This window comes from Ovis aries, chromosome 16 (assembly GCF_016772045.2).
Source record: "Ovis aries strain OAR_USU_Benz2616 breed Rambouillet chromosome 16, ARS-UI_Ramb_v3.0, whole genome shotgun sequence".
NCBI classification, from domain to species: domain Eukaryota; kingdom Metazoa; phylum Chordata; class Mammalia; order Artiodactyla; family Bovidae; genus Ovis; species Ovis aries.
The window spans coordinates 18,628,279-18,647,214 of NC_056069.1; the positions used below are offsets into that span (position 1 = coordinate 18,628,279).

The following is an 18,936-nucleotide window of genomic DNA, read 5'->3' on the forward strand; positions in this document are numbered from 1 at the left end:
AAATATTGTTAAGCAATTGTCTCTAGTTCCCAGGAGCCACGTCTATTAAATGGCATGTTCTCATGATGAAAGCAAAGTTTATCTAAACAGAAGGAGAAATCTTTAGCTTCTCTAATACTTAGTAACCTATTTTAACAAAGAATTCCAGGCTTCAGAATCACTATAATCAAGAAGCAAGAATATCTAAATGATTAATAATATTATTTTATTTCCATTGCCTTTAGTTTCGCTGAAGCTGGGATTCTCTTAAATTTGAGCTTTCATGTTCCCCACTGGCTACTAGGAGGGCTCTCAACATTTTGTATAAAATCTTTAAAATCTCCTGTTGATGCAGTAGGATTAGGTGGTGGAAGGCCACACCTGTACCTGAGTGAAACATGCTTTTTCTCCCTCCCCTTCCTCCTGGGTAGTCTGGACCTTCCGGCAATGATTTCATGCTTAAAACTCACAGCAGAAACTCACAGACCATGCTTGTGAAGTGCCGGGGTCAGGACTTCAGCCCCTCCTGCTACATTCCGGCTTCTAGAAGACAACTCAATTCTCCTTCTTGAGTTTTTGCCTCCACAATAATTAACTTCTTAGGATTCTTATTTTACCTTCCAGATATTGATGCCAGGATTTCCAGACATGACAGTGGTTAGGAGGATCAAGATCAGACACAAAGCAAGGCAACGCCTAACATTCATCCTCACCCCACCATTCAGTCCAATCCAGGATAAGGAGAAGTCAATGTGCTGGAGTGTGCTGGCTGCAGCAGCTGCGGTTAATAATCAGAACAAGAAAGTTAACTTAGATTATATAGGATTTCCTCTTCATTGCTCTAATAGCCCTCTTCGCTCCCCCATATTCGCCGCAACTCTAGTTTTTAATAAGTAGGGGTGAAGCTGACCCGCACTGGGCCTCTCACGGCCGTCGGGTCTGGTCACCATTTTAGATAATGAATTAACCCTCTGAAAGAGCCTTTTCAGGAGCGAGAACTCCCTTTTTTTTCCTACCACTCCGCCGCCAGCCTCATCCTCGGCCAGGTTTTCCTCATTTCAGATTTTTCTGCAACTTAATCCTGAGTCATGCTTGACAACAGTTTTCACATCATTTAAGCCTTTATTATTTAAGCCTTGAGATGACCTCAGGTGATGACATCTGTGCTCAAAAAGAAATGTGCAGAGGTCAGAACCGATCTTCCCGAGCAACCCTCGGTCCCCGCTCCCAGCCGCGAGGCGAGCGGCGGGGCGCCGAGCCAGGCGGAGGAGGGGCGCCCGAGGCCGCGCGCACCTCCCAGCGGGTCCTTCCCAGCGGGCGGCTCCTCCCCGCGCCCCCTCGCGGGTACCTGGCGGCCGCGGAGGGCGGGCAGGGGGCGGCGCTGCGCGGCGTCACGCGGCTGGGTGGGAGAGCGGGCAGGTGACACCCCGGCCGCCTCCGCCCCTTTCCCAGCTTGGTCTGCGGCCAGGGCAGCAGGGGCCGCTGTGAGGAGCTCCGCGTTCGCGCCGCCGCTCGCCGCCGCCCTCTGCTCGCGCGCCCGGGCGCTTCGGCTCCGCTCCTCGCGGGGTGAGTGCGGGGCTCCGAGCCGGGGGGCCGGGGCCTAACTTTTCCGGGACGCAGAGGAGGAGGGATGGGGGAGGAGAGGGAGAGGACCCCAGGACCGGGCGATCGAGGGCAGCCTAGTGGGAGGAACTTGGGCGCGGCGCGCGAGGAGTGGGATCCGGGTCCGGAAGACTCGGGAGCCCGGCCAGGCCCTGCCTGGACTCTGGGGGGCGCTTCGGAAGTTGCGGCCGCGACGCCGGGGAGTGCCCAGGGTCAAAGCCCTTCCCGCCGGCGGGCGGGGCCGCGGAGCTCACCTGCGCCCTCCCTGGGAGCCCCCCTACCAACACCCCCCCAACATCGCACAGGGACGGTGGTCCCCGCCGTCCCTGGGTTTTGAGCCCTCCCCTAGCTTTCCCTGGGGACTGGGCCCCGCTGTTCCAGGCGAGAGGACAAAGGTGCTTGCTGGTGGGACGGGGAGGAAGAGGGACCTCCTCGACCTTGACCGGCGAGGTCATTTTCCCAGCTCCGGGATCTGGCCTTGCTCGCCACAGCCTACCCCTGCCCCGCCTGGCCGAGCCCCTTTCTTTCTGCTTCTTTCCCCTCTGGGGTGCTTTTGTGTCCTCGAGGCCAGAATTAACTCGGGGCGCTGCTCTTGCAGCGGGCGCTGCCTTTTTGGCTCCCTGAACTGCATCCTGTCCCGGCAGCGGCTGCTGGCTGAGGAGAGTGATGAGTACAGAGCGGTAGAACAGGTCGTGCCGGAGATGGAAATCGGAAAGCCTGTTGTTTCATCTTCCGAGGTATCGTTGGTTAGAAAATGGGCCTTCCCCCCTAATCAACCAGCGCTGATTCAAACTTACCGGATGCCAAGGGAGCATTCGTTAGAGCTCCCTGGGGAAGGCTGGGACAGGAAGGATCTGGTCTCTACCCCTGTCCAGCTTGGGGAAAACAAGTGCCACAACGACTGAAGAATAGTTTTGGCGACCAAGCCTTTTTCCTCTTACTGATCTATTCCCTGGAAAAGCTTTTTCACTTAACCCTATATTCTCAGGTTACTCTTTCTCGCTCTTACTGTTTCACTGCCTTGAAAGAGTCATCAACTTTTGATTGTCCCCAGTCTTCTTGCCCATCATTTGACTGTTAATTCCCTTCCTGTCAATTCCCTTGACTGTTAATTCCCTTATTTTGTAGTTTTTGTTTCTACTACTGGCTTGAAATTGTTCCCCTCTAGGTCACTGAGGATTAAAAACAAAAAATCCCCTCCACCCCCAGTGGCAGACATGTATTGAATGCTTCTTGGCCTGGCACTGTTCTAAGAACTTGTATCAAATCTGTTAATTCTCACAGCAGCCCTATGGAGTAAATAAATGAAAACATGATGCTTTTTCAGATAGGGGAACTGAGACACAGGAACTTGCCCAAAGGCACACAAGTAGCTGGAGGAGATTGCAACTGAGATGCCAACTCAGGGGTCTGATCCAGGGCTGAGGCTGGTAACAACTACTGTGGGTACCCACTCCCCTAGAGTTCCTTTCTTTCCTCTCTGACTTTCCTGAAGTCCTGTGCTGTTTCATGGTTCACTGACCAGGCTCTCATTCTCTGGTTCCTTTTTTCCTTCTTGTGTACAAAGGTACTCATTTAGGTTTCCTTTTCATAGAACTTTGTTACTTAGGTTATCACTGCTACTTACTCGCCTTAAATTCTGTGGTTTCCATGGATCTTATTCAGTTTTAGTGTATATTGTAATACAGCAAGTCCCCCTCATATGAAGAACCTTCCTGATTGTGAACTTTCAAAGGTGCAAGTGTGCATCTGGTTCCAGCAAGAAACCACAGTCTGCGCCGTCAACATCAGGTGTGAATGAAATAGCAGCTTGCTCTCCATTTCCTTTTGCTGATGACCCTTCAAGTTCTGTCATCTTGAATCTCTTCTCCCTCCTCCAGTCAGTGACTCGTCTTACCTGTTCACTTGATGCCAGCCCTTATATGCCAGCTGTTGTACAACTGCACACGTTTCTTTACTTTTTGTGTTGGTTTTTTATGTATTATTTGTGTGGAAGTATTATAAACCTATTACAATATAGTACTAACTCTGTTGGACTTACAAACACAGTCTTGGAATAGAACTTGGTCGTTTGTAGGGGACTTACTGTATTTCATTTGGATTTGTCTTGCTTTGCCGCAAAGCATTTCTAGTTAACACCAGTTAGTTATGTTAGCCTCCCTCCCCTTTATCATAGTCACCCAGGTGCAAAACCCAGAGGTCGTGTCTCAGATTACACTTTTTTCAATTGGAAACCTCTTTTCAGCTTTTACCTTGTCTATTCCTTCTAGCCTTCCTCATTCTCACCTCTGTTCCCCTCTTCTCTTTACTAGTCTCCCTCTTCCCCACTCCTGAACATTTGTGTATCACTTATATCATTTTTTGTTGTTGATTAGCTTCTTTCATCAATAGTCATGGTCCATAGAAAGATTGTAAACAAAGTAAGGCTAATTTTTCAAGCCTTGCAACTAGTATCAGCTTGATAAATGCTTGCAGAATACGATGCAAGATGAATTAAGGTAGCATATACTGGGTGGGTTGGATGATGATAGAAAACTTAAAATTTTTTAAGCTGGGTTTTAGAGAATGTTAAGGAGTTTGTTTCAGTAAACATGGGGGAGCTGGCAGACAATGCAGGAGAAGAGGAGTTGGCCTCTGTCAGCTACATTGCTGCAGACAGAAACCCACCTATCCTGGCTAAACATTCCACTTAGAAGTGTAATGAATAAGGACCATATCAACAGAGAATCATGAATCCTAACCTTATCCTAGCAAAACAAGAGATGAAACCACAGTGAGTTACATGAAAACCCCAATTTTACTGACAAATATAACACATACATAAAAATGCAGAAAACATAAATGAAGAGATTACCACAGTAGATAATTTAGAAGTAGAATAACTGTCTTATTCTGACAATAGATATGATAGTTGGATATTCTGAAGATAGGCTAAATGGGAATCTTTTCTCAAAATCTCTGTGTAAGGTGATGTGGGCCTGGATTGATCCCGAAAGGCATTGTTAAAGAAGAACTGGCTGTGCTTGGGGAGGTCTGAGGTGAGGAGAAAAGAACACTGGAAGGTGTCAAAGTGGTGAGACTGGGGAGCCAAAAAGAGAATTTCTGCCCCCGAGCATGATTCTACCACAGTAAACATTTTGCCATTTTACCTTTATCTCTCTCATTTTTTAAAATACATGTTTTCCTCTATCATACTACATATAGAGTTTTAATATTTTATATTTTCCTTGTAATATATAGTAAGCATTTTTCTTATAATTTCTAAAACTCCTATTGCATTTATTCCAATAATTATAATATGATTTCCTTAACTAATCCTCTGTTGTTGGATAGGTGTATTAGCAATAATTATAAACAACTCACATTGCAGTAATGCTTACCTTTGCAAATATGTCGTTGTACAAATTGGGATTTGTTTCTTTATGGTAGGCAATGGAATGTACGTAAAAGAAAGCCTCTGTCTTCAGATAATTACTATTTGAGTTGAAGAAATAAGACTTTTTCTAATTTGTTTAATTGTTTATTCTTCTTGGTATGCTACATGTGCAAACATCAGCTTTAGAATATGGAAGAATTTTGGAGCCTTTGTATATATAGTTGGGTAAACTCTGGGAGTTGGTGATGGACAGGGAGGCCTGGCCTGCTACGGTTCATGGGGTGGCAAAAAGTCGAACACAACTGAGTGACTGAACTGAACGGAACTGAACTGATATGTAGCAGCATGTTAAATTGAGAACTGATCTTGAATTTCAATAAAATACATCATAAACCAGGGAAAGAAGCATCCCATAAACACAAATTGGACTCATCCAATTTGGACCACTCACATTATGAAAAACTGAACACTCATGCACTTTATAGGATCAGTCTTTTTTTAAAAATTGAGATTTTTAATTACTCCTAATTGATTTAGATAGGAGAAGGGGACAACAGAGGATGAGATGGTTGGACGGCATCACCAACTCAATGGACGCGAGTTTGAGCAAGCTCTGGGAGTTGATGATGGACAGGGAAGCCTGGTGTGCTGCAGTCCATGGAGTCACAAAGAGTCAGACACGACTGAGCGACTGAATCAAACTGATTTAGATATATCAAAAGCACATGTTATTGCCTTGACAAATAAAATTATCCTTTTTCTTGGTGATAAATATGTCCAAAGAGATAGATATTTCCATTATTCAGATGAAATAAGTTACCATATAACATATAACTTGTATGACTACCTTGTTAAAGACAAATCTGCATCCACTTGGAGAAGCAGCCACAGGCCTTGACCACCAGCAGCCCAGCTCCTTTGTTTCCTCCAAGATTAACTATAGAGTCAAACTCAGCCAAAATTTGGGAATTGCAGAAGTTCAAATTCAATAAACATCTGAGTGTTAGGTTTGCATCAGGCAGAGTGGTTGGCAGGATGCTGAAGCTCGTCCAGGTCTGTGTGGGTTCAAGGGAGGTAAATACAGTACAGTGTGAAAAACTGTGATTAACAGAAACAGAGCATGGGGGAAGCCAAATGGGAAGGCAGGCAGAACTGCCCTTCTGAGCCGAAAGAAGGAACACTGGAGTAGAGAAATGGGCTGAGGGCTGGAAGTCAAATTCAGGCTGTGGTGCATTCAGAGAGCTGGAAACACTGTAAAAATCACTGCAGAGCAGGGTGTGATAGGAGGTTGCTAAGCGTGCTCAGCTTACTGAAGGCTGCATTTCACCTAGTAAAAATTTGGGATTTTGTCATACAGGCAATGGGGGTGGGGGGAGCGGGCTTTGGAGCCTTTTAAGAATGGAAGGGACCTGTTGGTATTGGTATTTCGAAAGCACCCCTCTGCACTTGCAACTTCATCATTCTGGAACCTCTCCCTCTCCTGTGGAGCTTTATCTCTTTTCTCTATCTGACCCTGGAAAGGACAGCTCCCTTCCACAATGATTTGGGAACAGAAAATGAGCTTGTGCCAAATGCTTATAGAATGCACGCTCTTGCTAACGATTACGAGGGGAAAAGTTTGAGCATCTTTTAGGTATCAGTCAATAGTTGCAGTCAGGCACTTCTGTGCATTTTTCTCATGAATTGTCTGAAGACAGCAAGGTCTGTACCAGAATCCTCACAGCACACATGGATGCAGAAAAGTGAAGAAAGGTGCTCAAGTGAAGAAGCAGAAATTGTGCTCAGCAAGGGTCCAGGGTTACAAGTGTGCAGCCAGGATTTAAATCCAAGTATAGTTACAACATTCAGGCTCTTCTGCCTTAGTATACTAACTTTGTGGGTTGATAATTTAGAGGGTGTCTCTTAAGCCACTAGGGTTCTAATATCCAACACTAGTTTTGTGAGGTCCCAAGTAGGTAAAATGGTAAAAAAAAAAAAAAAAATCTGCCTGCAATGCCGGAAACCTTAGTTCGATCCCTGGGTCAGGAAGATCCTCTGGAGAAGGGAATGGCAACTCACTCAGTATTCTTGCCTGGAGAATCCCATGAACAGAGGAGCCTGGCGGGCTACAGTCCACGGGATCATAAAGAGTCAGACAGGACTGAGTGACTAATACTTAATAATACTTAAGGACAACTTATTTTAGACTTTTTAGGGTCGGTGGTAGAAATACGAGAACAAGAAAAAGAGGGTTTGGCAAATTGTCCCTCATCTAAATACAGCCCCCCATTCCTTTGTCTTCTTCCTTTCCATCCCAAATTGTGGGATTTTTGTCTTAATAGCACATTTACGATGTATTTGTTTGCTTGTTACAGTTACATGGCGTAACACGGACAGATGAGAAGGAAAGGCTGCTTGTATCTCACGGGGTCCAGGGCTTCTCCGCTCAGTCCTCTTCTTACTGGTTTCTGCCTTCTCTAGGCAGACAGTGCTGTGCTGGATCCTACAAGTCCAAAGATGTGTGTCTGAGGAGCAAACAAACTAGTGCTGACCTCACACATTAGTCCCTCCGCTTTTATCCTGTGATTTGCTGCAAGGCATATTCTTATACCTTCAGTCTTTGAAAATTTTCTTTGAAATTCTAACCAGTGAGACTTTAACCTGGAGAAAGAAAAAAAATAGAAATCACATTCTTAGGAAACCAACCTCAAGTGACTGCTTATAGAATAACTTATTCCTGAGCAAATGTGGAATTTAAAAAGTGAAGTGTAAGAATCACTATTCATTGTTCAAAGGGAGGAGAAAGGGGGTAATAGATGTAATATTAAACATTAAGTATAATCAATATTTTTATAATTAAAAAATAGAACTATATTAGGTTGAACATATTCAGTTGACATTTCTCTAGGAAAAACTGTTTGGATATTGGCAGTTACATATGATTCATCCTAATATGGGGCTTCCGAGTTGACAATAGCGGTAAAGAGCCTGCCTGCCAGTGCAGGAGACATAAGAGACAGGGGTTCAATCCCTGGGTCAGGAAGATCCCGTGGAAGAGGGCATGGCAACCCACTGCAGTATTCCTGCCTGGAGAATCCCGTGGACAGAGGAGCCTGGCGAGCTACAGTCCTTAGCGTCACAGAGTCGGACACAACTGAAGCGACTTAGCATACACACATTCTAATATAAAGATAATCCTCTTGATACCTAACTGGTTGACCCCATGAGCCCATGTTTATTTCTCCATAAAACACACCAAATGCTGCCCAGATATGAATATGTTCCCTGCTCCTACAACTGGGTCAGTGACTGTCTTTATTGCAAGCCTATTGGTGTTAATTATGCTTGTTATTGGATGGCATCACTGACTCGATGGACGTGAGTCTGAGTGAACTCTGGGAGTTGGTGATGAACAGGGAGGCCTGGCGTGCTGCGATTCATGGGGTCGCAAAGAGTCGGACACGACTGAGCGGCTGAACTGAACTGATGCTTGTTATTGTGATTAGGTAATTTCAGTTCAGTTCAGTCGCTCAGTTGTGTCCGACTCTTTGCGACCCCATGAATCACAGCACACCAGGCCTCCCTGTTCATCACCATCTCCCGGAGTTCACTCAGACTCACATCCATCGAGTCAGTGATGCCATCCAGCCATCTCATCCTCTGTCATCCCCTTCTCCTCCTGCCCCCAGTCCCTCCCAGCATCAGAGTCTTTTCCAATGAGTCAACTCTTCGCATGAGGTGGCCAAAGTACTAGAGTTTCACCTTTAGCATCATTCCTTCCAAAGAAATCCCTGGCTGATCTCCTTCAGAATGGACTGGTTGGATCTCCTTGCAGTCCAAGGGACTCTCAATTTAAATGTGTGTAAATCTATAAAAGTACAAAAGGAAAGAGTATTATTCCTGTGAAGAGAATGTTGTATTCTTTGGAAAGTTTCCTTTAAAGCGAGTGACTTAAAAAGTAGGTAGGAGAACTGTAAAGAATTGGAGAGAAAATTTTGAAAGCTTGAGAGATAATATCCTAAGCTTGGTTTGTAATTTTTTTCTGTTTGTTTTCTTTTTGTTTCTTAGTGTTCAGTCCACATAGAACACTAAAAGTTAGAACTGTAGAAAATAAATTCTGACTATGGTTTATGTGAGAAAAATATTGGGCAGGAATTCTTCCTCAAGGGAAATCTTGAGATTACTTTGGAAAACTGGGAACTTAGGGCCTACTAATATGTCTAAAGGTAAAGTACATATTTATGGTATATATGTAATTTTTGATTCTTCAAACAATTTTTTTTGATTAATCAACCGGAACTAGTCAAAATTGCAGCAGTATTTTTTTTTAAATTCCAGCTGTTAGACTATAATCATTTATGCTGTTACATAGTAGATTGTCAGAACCTTTGCCTCTGTAGGTATTTTATGCACCTCATTAATAAAGACTAGTGAAACTTTGCCATTTAGATTGTAAAAAGCAGAGTACATGTAGATTTTTTTTCCTTTGCTTAGCATACCATACTAATGGTACATATTCAACTCTACTTCTTATTTTAAATTAAGCTTTTAGTATCCATATACTATTTAAGCTTATTTTAATAATGTGAACCAATACATAGAACCTAGAGCTGGTTCCTACCTCCCTTAAATGACTTCTATAAAGATTGAAAGCAAAAATACAAAGGCTAGAGTTAGCTAGAATCAGTTAAACTTGATCAATTTCGTAGTGTTATTAAGTTGGTAAGTTGAATTAGGCAAGGTATAATTTATTCTAGATTCAAATGTTTGTTATAGTGGTATGATAATTATTTTCTGAAACATTATAACAGGTTAGTGAAAAAAGACCAAACATAAAATGTGAAAAATAAAAATACATTTTACAATAATAGCATTTATTGAACACTTGCTGGATGCCAGGCACTTTGCTAAATTCTAACGTGCCTTATCTTATTTAATCTTCACAGAAGCCCTACTAGGAGGATGGTAGTGTTTCTAGTGTATAGACAAGAAAACTGACGCATATAGAAGTTCAGTGACTTGTCCAAGATCATGTGGTTAGACACAGCATTGGAAATCAGACCCAGTTCATTCTGGGCTCCAATGCCCACGTGCCCTAATATAGATTGTTTTTATTTTTGTAAGCAGTGTTTTTGAGAGGTGGTCCTAGGCAGTCATAGCAGGGACAGGGGAAGGGAGGCAGCCAGTACAAAGAGTGTCAATGAAGATGGTACTACTACTACTGCGGGTGCCTAGGCCTCCTTCCCACAGGGTTACTTCCCAGACTTATCTATCCAAGCGGCAAGGAAGTGAAAACTTTGTTGGGACATGTGCATGTCTTTTAAAAGACATGTTAAAGCGTTTTGCACTTGGAAAGGACCTTAGAGATCCTTTAGATCAACTTCTTTTACAGATGAGGAAACTGAGGCCCAGCAAGTACAGGTCATTTGGCCAAGGCTATGTGTGTGTTAGTCATTCAGTCATCTCCGACTCTGCCCGCCAGGCTCCTCTGTCTATGGAATTCTCCAGGCAAGAATACTGGGATGGGTTGTCATTTCTTCCTCCAGAGGATCTTCCCGACCCAGGGATCAAACCTGGGTCTCCTGCATTGCAGGCAGATTCTTTACCATCAGAGCCACCAGGGAAGTCCAGTCAAGCCCATAAGCCTATTTAAAATGTGGGACCAGAGTCACATATGTAAAAAACAAACTTATGGTTACCAGGGGGAAGAGTGGAAAGGTATAAACTGGGAGATTGGGATTGATGTATACACATTACTATATATAAAATAGATAACTAATAAGGACTTTACTGTATAGCACAGGGAACTCTGCTCAATAGTATGTAATGACCTATGTGGGAAAAGAATCTTAAAATGAGTAGATATATGTATATGTATGACTAATTCACTTTGTTGTACACCTGAAACTAATGCGACATTGTAAGTCAATTATACTTCAATTAAAAAAAACATTTTTAATTAGGAAATAAAAATGTGGGGACTAGAAATAAGTTCTCCTGATTAGCGTCTAAATGGTTTTCTGACTTGCTAATTATTTTGTCTTCATTAACCTTAACTCAGAATATGACTTCACTACTGAATCTGTTTTTTTAAGATTTTTTTGATGTGGACCATCTTAAAATTCTTTATTGAATTTGTTATAATATTGCTTCTGTCTTATGTTTTGTCTTTTTGGCCCAAAGACGTGTGGGATCTTAGCTCCCAAGCAGGGATTATACCCACACCTCTGCATTGGGAGGCAAAGTCATAATCACCGCCAGGGAAGTCCCACTACTGAATGTTTAAAGCCCCTAAATTGCCCCATCCATCCTTGTCTGTAAGTAACAACATTAATTAGTCCTGTAGATTTTACTGTACATCATGACCAGGGCAAGGATTACGTTTCCCCTGTGTGATGAGTGGGAAACGCAAAGCAATGTGGTGTTTCTCATTCTAAGGCCTATGAATTATAGAACCTAACCCTGAACCATGACTGAAAATGTAAAAGAAGAAAAGTACATTATCTTAGCCAACACAGCTAAACCATCCAGCCCAGCCCATGCTGGCTCATCTAACAGGCCCTAACACTCATCCTCTGTCCTTAGCCATAGTTTACCACCTTTAGGTGACTGCCTGAGAATCTCATGGAAGTAGCATCTGTGGGGCTGGATGGGGTGAGGTCGGAGGAGAGTTGGTGCCCACTGCTTTTCTGGGCACCCCTTAAAAAATCTGTCAACCTGCAATCTTTCACTGTTTCATCAGTAGACACAGCAAGGATGGGTTGTTAACCATTTCCTTACTAGCAAACAAGTATGTGCTGCTGGTTTTCCTCCATGTCCTTCTTTGCTTGTACATGCCATAAAAGAAATTCTTTGCATGCATAATCTCAGTTCTTAGTGTAACCCTAAGTGATGTGTATCTCAACTCAATTTTACAGACAAAAATTTGAGACTCCAAGAAATTTAGGTGATTTCTGCTAAGGTCACTGCAGGGTGAGTGGCAGACCTGCGTCTATGCTTAGCCACCCGGTCATGTCCGACTCTTTGATCCCATGGACTGTAGCCCACCAGGCTCCTCTGTCCATGGGGATTTTCCAGGCAAGAATACTGCAGTGGGTTGCCATGCCCTCCTCCAGGGGATCTTCCCAACCCAGGGATCAAATCCAGGTCTCTCTCATTGCAGGCGGATTCTTTACCATCTGAGTCACCAGGGAAGCCCGGACCTGGGTCTAGAATGCAGATATTCTGATTACACAGCCTGCCATTTATTCTGTGTGACCTTAGAATCTATTTCCTCATCTTTAGTAAAGAATCATGGAGGATGGCAGATAATATGCTTAGGAAATAGGACAGTTACAAAGTTTGTACGTGATAATATGTAATTTACATTCCACATTAAAAAGAATGTTTGAAATGCTCGCAATAAATATATTAAGATCCAAGCACAGAAGGGGGAAATCTAGGTGACAGAATTATGATAAATGGAACACTAACTTTTAACTACTAGCTGGGAGTAGATGAAAGAGTAAGATGGTATTATCACAACTCTACTGGTTTGGTTTTTTAACACCAAAGATCAATTTTTAAGGCAATTTTTTCTCCTAGAAATGAATTATAGGAGGAATTTATTTATCAAGTAGGTTCTTGTAAAAAGGATCTTGAATCACTTCATGTAAATATAATGCTTTCAATAATAGTTTTGGTAAAGATGGAAAAATATTCTTTAATATTGATTCTTTATGTAAAGTTTATTTCCTTTTGGCCCAGCCATGTGGCATGTGGCGTTTTAGTTCCCTGATCAAGGATCAAACCTGTGCCCCCAGCAGTGGAAGAATAGTATCTTAACCACTAGACCACTCAGAAAGTCCCATCTATTAATATTGGCTCTTGATAACTAATTTATTATGGACAATAATGTAGGTAAACTCTGAAGCATCTCTTCAAAGGCGTCAGGGTTAGGCTAATAAACTTTTATTGTTCAGTTGCTAAGTCATGTCCAACTCTTTGTGGCCCCATGGACTGCAGCACACAGTGTTTCCCTGTCCTTCACCATCCACTGAGTTGCATGATGCCATCCAATCATCTCATCCTCTGTTGTCCCCTTCTCCTCCCGCCTTCAATTTTCCCCAGCATTACGGTCTTTTCCAGTGAGTCAGTTCTTCCCATCAGATGGCCAAAGTATTGGAGCTTCAGCCTCAGTCCTTCCAATGAATATTCAGGATTGATTTCCTTTACAGTGACTGGTTTGATCTCTCTGCAGTCAAAGGGACTTTCAAGAATATTCTCCAGGACTACAGTTTGAAAGCAACAGTTCTTTGACGCTCAGCCTTCTTTATGGTCCAACTCTCACATCTGTACATGGCTACTGGAAAAGCCATAGCTTTGACTATACGGACCTTTGTCAGCAAAGTGATGTCTTGACTTTTTAATACTTTGTCTAGATTTGCCATAGCTTTCCTTCCAAGGAGCAATCATCTTTTAATTTCATGGCTGCAGCCACCATCTGCAGTGATTTTGGAGCCCAAGAAAATAAAATCTGTCACTGTTTCCTTTGTTTCCCCATTTATATGCCATGAAGTGGTGGGACTGGATGCCATGATCTTAGTTTTTTGACTGTTGAGTTTTAAGCCAGCTTTTTCACTCTCCTCTTTCACCTTCATCAAGAGACTCTTAAGTTTCTCTTTGCTTTCTGCCATTAGGGTGGTATCATCTGCATATCTAAGGTTTTCTCATGGCAATCTTAGTTGTGATCCACACCATCAAAGACTTTCACATAGTCAATGAAACAAAAGTAGATGTTTTTTTGGAATTCTCTTGCTTTCTATCATCCAGTGGATGTTGGCAATTTGACCTCTGGTTCCTCTACCCTTTCTAAATCCAGCTTGTACATATGAAATTTCTCAGTTCATGTACTGCTGAAACCTAGCTGGAAGGATTTTGAGCTTTACCTTGCTAACATGTGAAATGAATGCAGTTGTACGGTAGTTTGAACATTCTTGTAGACTTCCCTGGTGACTCAGGTGGTAAAGAATCTGCCTGCAGTTCAGGAGACCCAGGTTCAATCCTTGGGTCGGGGAGATCCCTTGGAGAAAGGAATGGCTACCCACTCTAGTGCTCTTGCCTGGGAAATCCCATGGACAGAGGAGACTGGTGGGCTACAGTCCATGTATCAGACACAACTGAGTGACTAACACTTTCACATCTGAACATTCTTTGGCATTGCCCTTCTCTGGGATTGGGATGAAAGCTGACCTTTTCCAGTCCTTTGGCCACTGCTGAGTTTTCCAATTTGCTAGCATATTGAGTGCAGTACTTTAACAGTATCATCTTTTAGGATTTTCAATGGCTCAGCTGCAATTCCGTTACCTCTACTAGCTTTGTTCGGAGTAATGCTTCCTAAGGCCCACTTGACTTCCCACTCTAGGATGTCTGGTTCTAGGTGAGTGACCACACCATTGTGGTTATCCCAGTTATTAAGACCATTTTCTGCAGTTCTTTTGTGCAAGTTATTCTTGCCTCTTCTTCTTAATATCTTTTGCTTTTGTTAGATCCTTACAGTTTCTGTCCTTTTAACCATTCAGCATCACAATAATCCAAGTCTGTGCCCCAACCACAAATGCTGAAGAAGCTGAAGTTGAATGGTTCTATGAAGACCTACAAGACTTTCTAGAACTAACACCAAAAAAGATGTCTTTTCATCATAGAGAATTGGAATGCAAAAGTAGGAAATCAAGGGACACCTGGAGTACTAGGCACATTTGACCTTGGAGGACAAAATGAAGCAGGGCAAAGGCTAACAGAGCTTTGCCGAGAGAATGCACTGGTCATAGCAAACACTCTCTTCCAACAACACAGGAGTTGACTTTACACACGGACATCACCAGATGGTCAATACTGAAATCAGATTGGTTATATTCTTTGCAGCAGACCAGGGAGAAGCTCTGTACAGTCAGCAAAAACAAGGCCTGGAGCTGACAGTGGCTCAGATCACGAGCTCCTTATTGCAAAATTCAAACTTAAATTAATAAAGTTTAAGTTCTTATAATGATTACAGTAACAACTCATCCTAAGTAAAGCAGCTTTTTTAGACCTAAGATTAGTCTAAGGATGGGCATTAGAGGGTTCATAACATCTCAAAAACATCAAATCTATGTATATATTGTTGTTTCTGGAGTAGTAGCCCACAGCACCATAGTCTCAAAGGCTATTGATTTAGGAGAGACATGAAATAAAATATATAAAATGCTTAATAAAGTTTCACGTATAAACATGTACAGGGATTAGCTTTTAATGTTAATGTTAGAATTAAGCGTATAGTGTCTACATGAACTGACTGTGTAGAATTTATCCAAGTTGCAAGGACACAGCACTAATAGCGAGGCCTCTGAACAGAGGTGACCTTCATCCATGATAGTTTTCATTTCTGTTTTCCTGTTTCTCTAGGAAAAATGACTTCTGCTTTAAGTGTTAAATCAATATTCACTAGTTTATGAAATAAACCTTGACTCTTTTCTGTGAGTTAGACACTGGAGATGTAGAAATCTGAAAGTCAGCTCCCCTCATCATTTCTTTCTGTATCTCATGCTCACATCCGATTTAGCAGCCATCATGTCAGGTACGTCCCCAAAGTGTATCCTGAATCCATCTGCTTCAATAAACTCCTGATCCTGCTGCCTCCCTACCGTCAGTTCTCTACCAAGCAAGCAAGTTAATTTTTAAACACATAAATCAGATCATGTCACTGCTTTGCTTAAAAGCTTCTGATGAGAGTTTCAGTTTTATAAGATGTAAAGAGTTCCAAAGATGGATGGAGATAATGGTTGCTCAACAATATGAATGTACTTAATACCACTGAATAATGCACTTAAAAATTGTTAGTTGGTAAATTTTATGTGTATTTTATTATTTATAATTAAAAATAATCATACAACAACAACGAAAAGTCTTTGATGGTTTCCCATTGTACCTAGAATAAAAACTCTGACTCTCTCACTGAGGCCTCGGGACCCTGTATACTCATTTCTCCGAGTCGTCTAGCATCATTCTCTTCCTTGACTCTGCTTGCTATTACTCCAACATACTGTTTGTCCCTGCCTCTAGCCTTTGCCCTTGCTTTCGTCTCCTCCAGGACTGTTCGCCCCTCAGATCCTCTCAAATGTTCTAGAACTTTCTGACTCCCCTCCTAGTGTTGCTGTCTTCTGAATCTGTTGACCCAATCATATCAGTCTGTCATGTTTCATTTCTTTATAACATTTTTTTTTGTTTTGCTGCTGCTGCTGCTAAGTCGCTTCAGTCGTGTCCGACTCTGTGCGACCCCATAGACGTCAGCCCACCAGGCTCCCCCATCCCTGGGATTCTCCAGGCAAGAACACTGGAGTGGGTTGTCATTTCCTTCTCCAATGCATGAAAGTGAAAAGTTAAAGGGAGGTCACTCAGTCGTGTCTGACTCTTAGCGACTCCATGGACTGCAGCCTACCACGCTCCTCCATCCATGAGATTTTCCAGGCAAGATTACTGGAGTTTTTTTGTTTTAAGTTTGGCTAATCTTTGTTTTGAGCTTCCCTGATGGCTCAGTGAGTAAAGAATCCACCTGCAATGCAGGAGACACAGGAGACGCGGGTTCAATTCCTGGGTTGGCAAGACCCCCTGGAGAAGGGAATGGCAACCCACTCCAGTTTTCTTGCCTGGAAAATCCCATGGACAGAGGAGCATGGTGGGCTACACTCCAAAGGGTCATAAACAGTTCAGTTCAGTCCCTCAGGCGTGTCTAACTCTTTGTGACCCCATGGACCACAGCATGCCAGGCTTCCCTCTCTGTCACTGACTCCCGGAGTTTACTCAAATTCATGTCCATCAAGTCGGTAATGCCATCCAACCATCTCATCCTCTGTCGAACCCTTCTCCTCCCGCCTTCAATCTTTCCCAGCATCAGAGTCTTTTCAAATGAGTCAGTTCTTCACAGCAGGTGGCCAAAGTATTGGAGTTTCAGCTTTAGCATTAGTCCTTCCAATGAATATTCGGGACTGATTTCCTTTAGGATGGACTGATTGGATCTCCTTGCAGTCCAAGGGACTCTCAAGAGTCTTCTCCAACACCACAGTTCAAAAGCATCAATTCTTTGGCGCTCAGCTTTCTTTATAGTCCTCACATGCATACGTGACTACTGGAAAACCCATCACTTTGACTAGATGGACCTTTGTTGGCAAAGTAATGTCTCTGCTTTTTAAGATGCTGTCTAGGTTGGTCATAACTTTTCTTCCAAGGAGCAAGAATCTTTTAATTTCATTGCTGCAGTCACCATCTGCTGTGATTTTGCCCCCCCCACCCCCGCCCTGCTGTTTCCATTGTTTCCCCATCTATTTCCCGTGAAGTGATGGGACCAGATTCCATGATCTTAGTTTTCTGAATGTCGAGTTGGCTTAAAGCCAACTTTTTCACTCTTCTCTTTCACTTTCATCAAGAGGCTCTTCAGTTCTTTGCTTTCTGCCATAAGAGTGGTGTCATCTGCATATCTGAGGTTATTGATATTCATTTCTGTGGAACACTGCAATCCTGGATTAGGCTGGATAAGTGAATTGTAGGGGGACAGCAGAGAATGAGATGGTTGGATGGTATTGCTCAAACATGAGTTTGAGCGATTCTGGGAGATGGTGAAGGACAGCAAAGCTTGGCATGCTGCAGTCCTTGGGGTTGCAAAGAATCGGAGATGACTTAGTGACTGAACAACAACAAAATGCAGAAATAGAAAGCACAATGATTTCATTTAATCTTACTGTTGGTTACTTTTCTTATACACACTTCTATTTGAGGACCATTTGTTTTTCTTCCTTTTGTGAGCTTATCTGTATACGTTGTGGGTGCGTGCTCTTATGCACATGTATGTTATAATACTTTTCCTATGTTCTGACTTGTAATGGGGGAGACTGGTACAGTTTTTGTTCTCTCCAGGAGTTGTTAATCCACATGACCTACCCACCTACTCTGGGTACCATCTCCCTTCCCGGATAAGACACCATACTCTATTCCCATCCGCAACCAGACTGAACCTGTTACTGCTAATTCTGGCTTATCTCAAAGATGAGGGATTTGAGGTCAGTTGACTTCCACCCTTGCTTTCATGATTCTTGGTTACTGCCTATAAGAGAAATGCCTTACTAGGCGTCACAGCCTTTCTGTTGTCTCCTCCTGCTGTTGACCACACTTCCACTCTGTCTTTTCTTCTTTGAAGCCCTCTTCCACCGTGTTCAAACTCTGTCATATCCTCATTGCCATCACCTGCCAAAAATAACAGTCATTGCTCTTCCCCATCCCGTGCTTATATATCCCTTATAAGAAAGTCCGTCCATCGAGCCATCCAACAAATGCTTTCCTGTCTGACATACTCCAGGTATCATCTCAGGTGCTGGAGAGGCAGCAACACACAAAACAGAAAAAGATCCTGTTTACCCCGAGGAGCTTATATTCCAGGGTGTTATTAGGGAGTGAGCGGAAATCAGATAATAAACAAATACATATAGAACATTGGTGAAATATATAAAAATCATGATAACAACTGCTACAGGGAAAAATAAAACAACAAAGGGTAGTCCATGGTGGTGGGGTGATGAACGTGACATTTTAGCAGAGATCTGAAAGTGAAGGAGTATCCATGACAAGTATCTGCAAGAAGAGAATTCCACACTGTTGGGACAGTGGTTTCAGATGTTCTTGCAGTGTTCAAGAAAGGACCAGGAGCCCAGTGTGGCTGATACCCTCTGTGTAAGAGGCTAGGTGAGAAAAGGAGAGGTCAGAGAGGTAGTCAAGGCCACTTCGGACCTTGGAGGCCATTATAGGAACTTTGACTCAGTGTGAGTGAGGTGGGAAGACATTGGGGCATTTTAAGCAGAGAAGTGATGTGAGGGTTTTCATTTTATTTTGTTTTATCCTTTGGTGTGTTAAGTACATTGAAGAGGAACAAAGGTGAAATAAGGGAGAGCAGCTGAGAAGCTATTGCAGTCATTCAGATAAGGGAGGACTACTAT

At 42.9% G+C, this 18,936-nt stretch overlaps 1 protein-coding gene across 3 annotated transcripts in view; it reads left to right on the forward strand.

Moving 5' to 3' along the window:
* The first annotated feature begins 1,429 nt into the window (after positions 1-1,429).
* The window catches only part of ELOVL7 (ELOVL fatty acid elongase 7), an 81,421-nt gene continuing 63,914 nt past the window's right edge, over positions 1,430-18,936 (forward strand). For 2 of the 3 annotated variants that reach the window (XM_004016954.5, XM_042233764.1), the window contains exon 1: positions 1,430-1,545. The gene's annotated coding sequence lies outside the window, so the exon portion shown is untranslated. Of the gene's footprint in view, positions 1,546-1,801; positions 2,319-18,936 lie in introns of those variants that run through there. The other variant, XM_060400409.1, reaches the window with a different exon arrangement.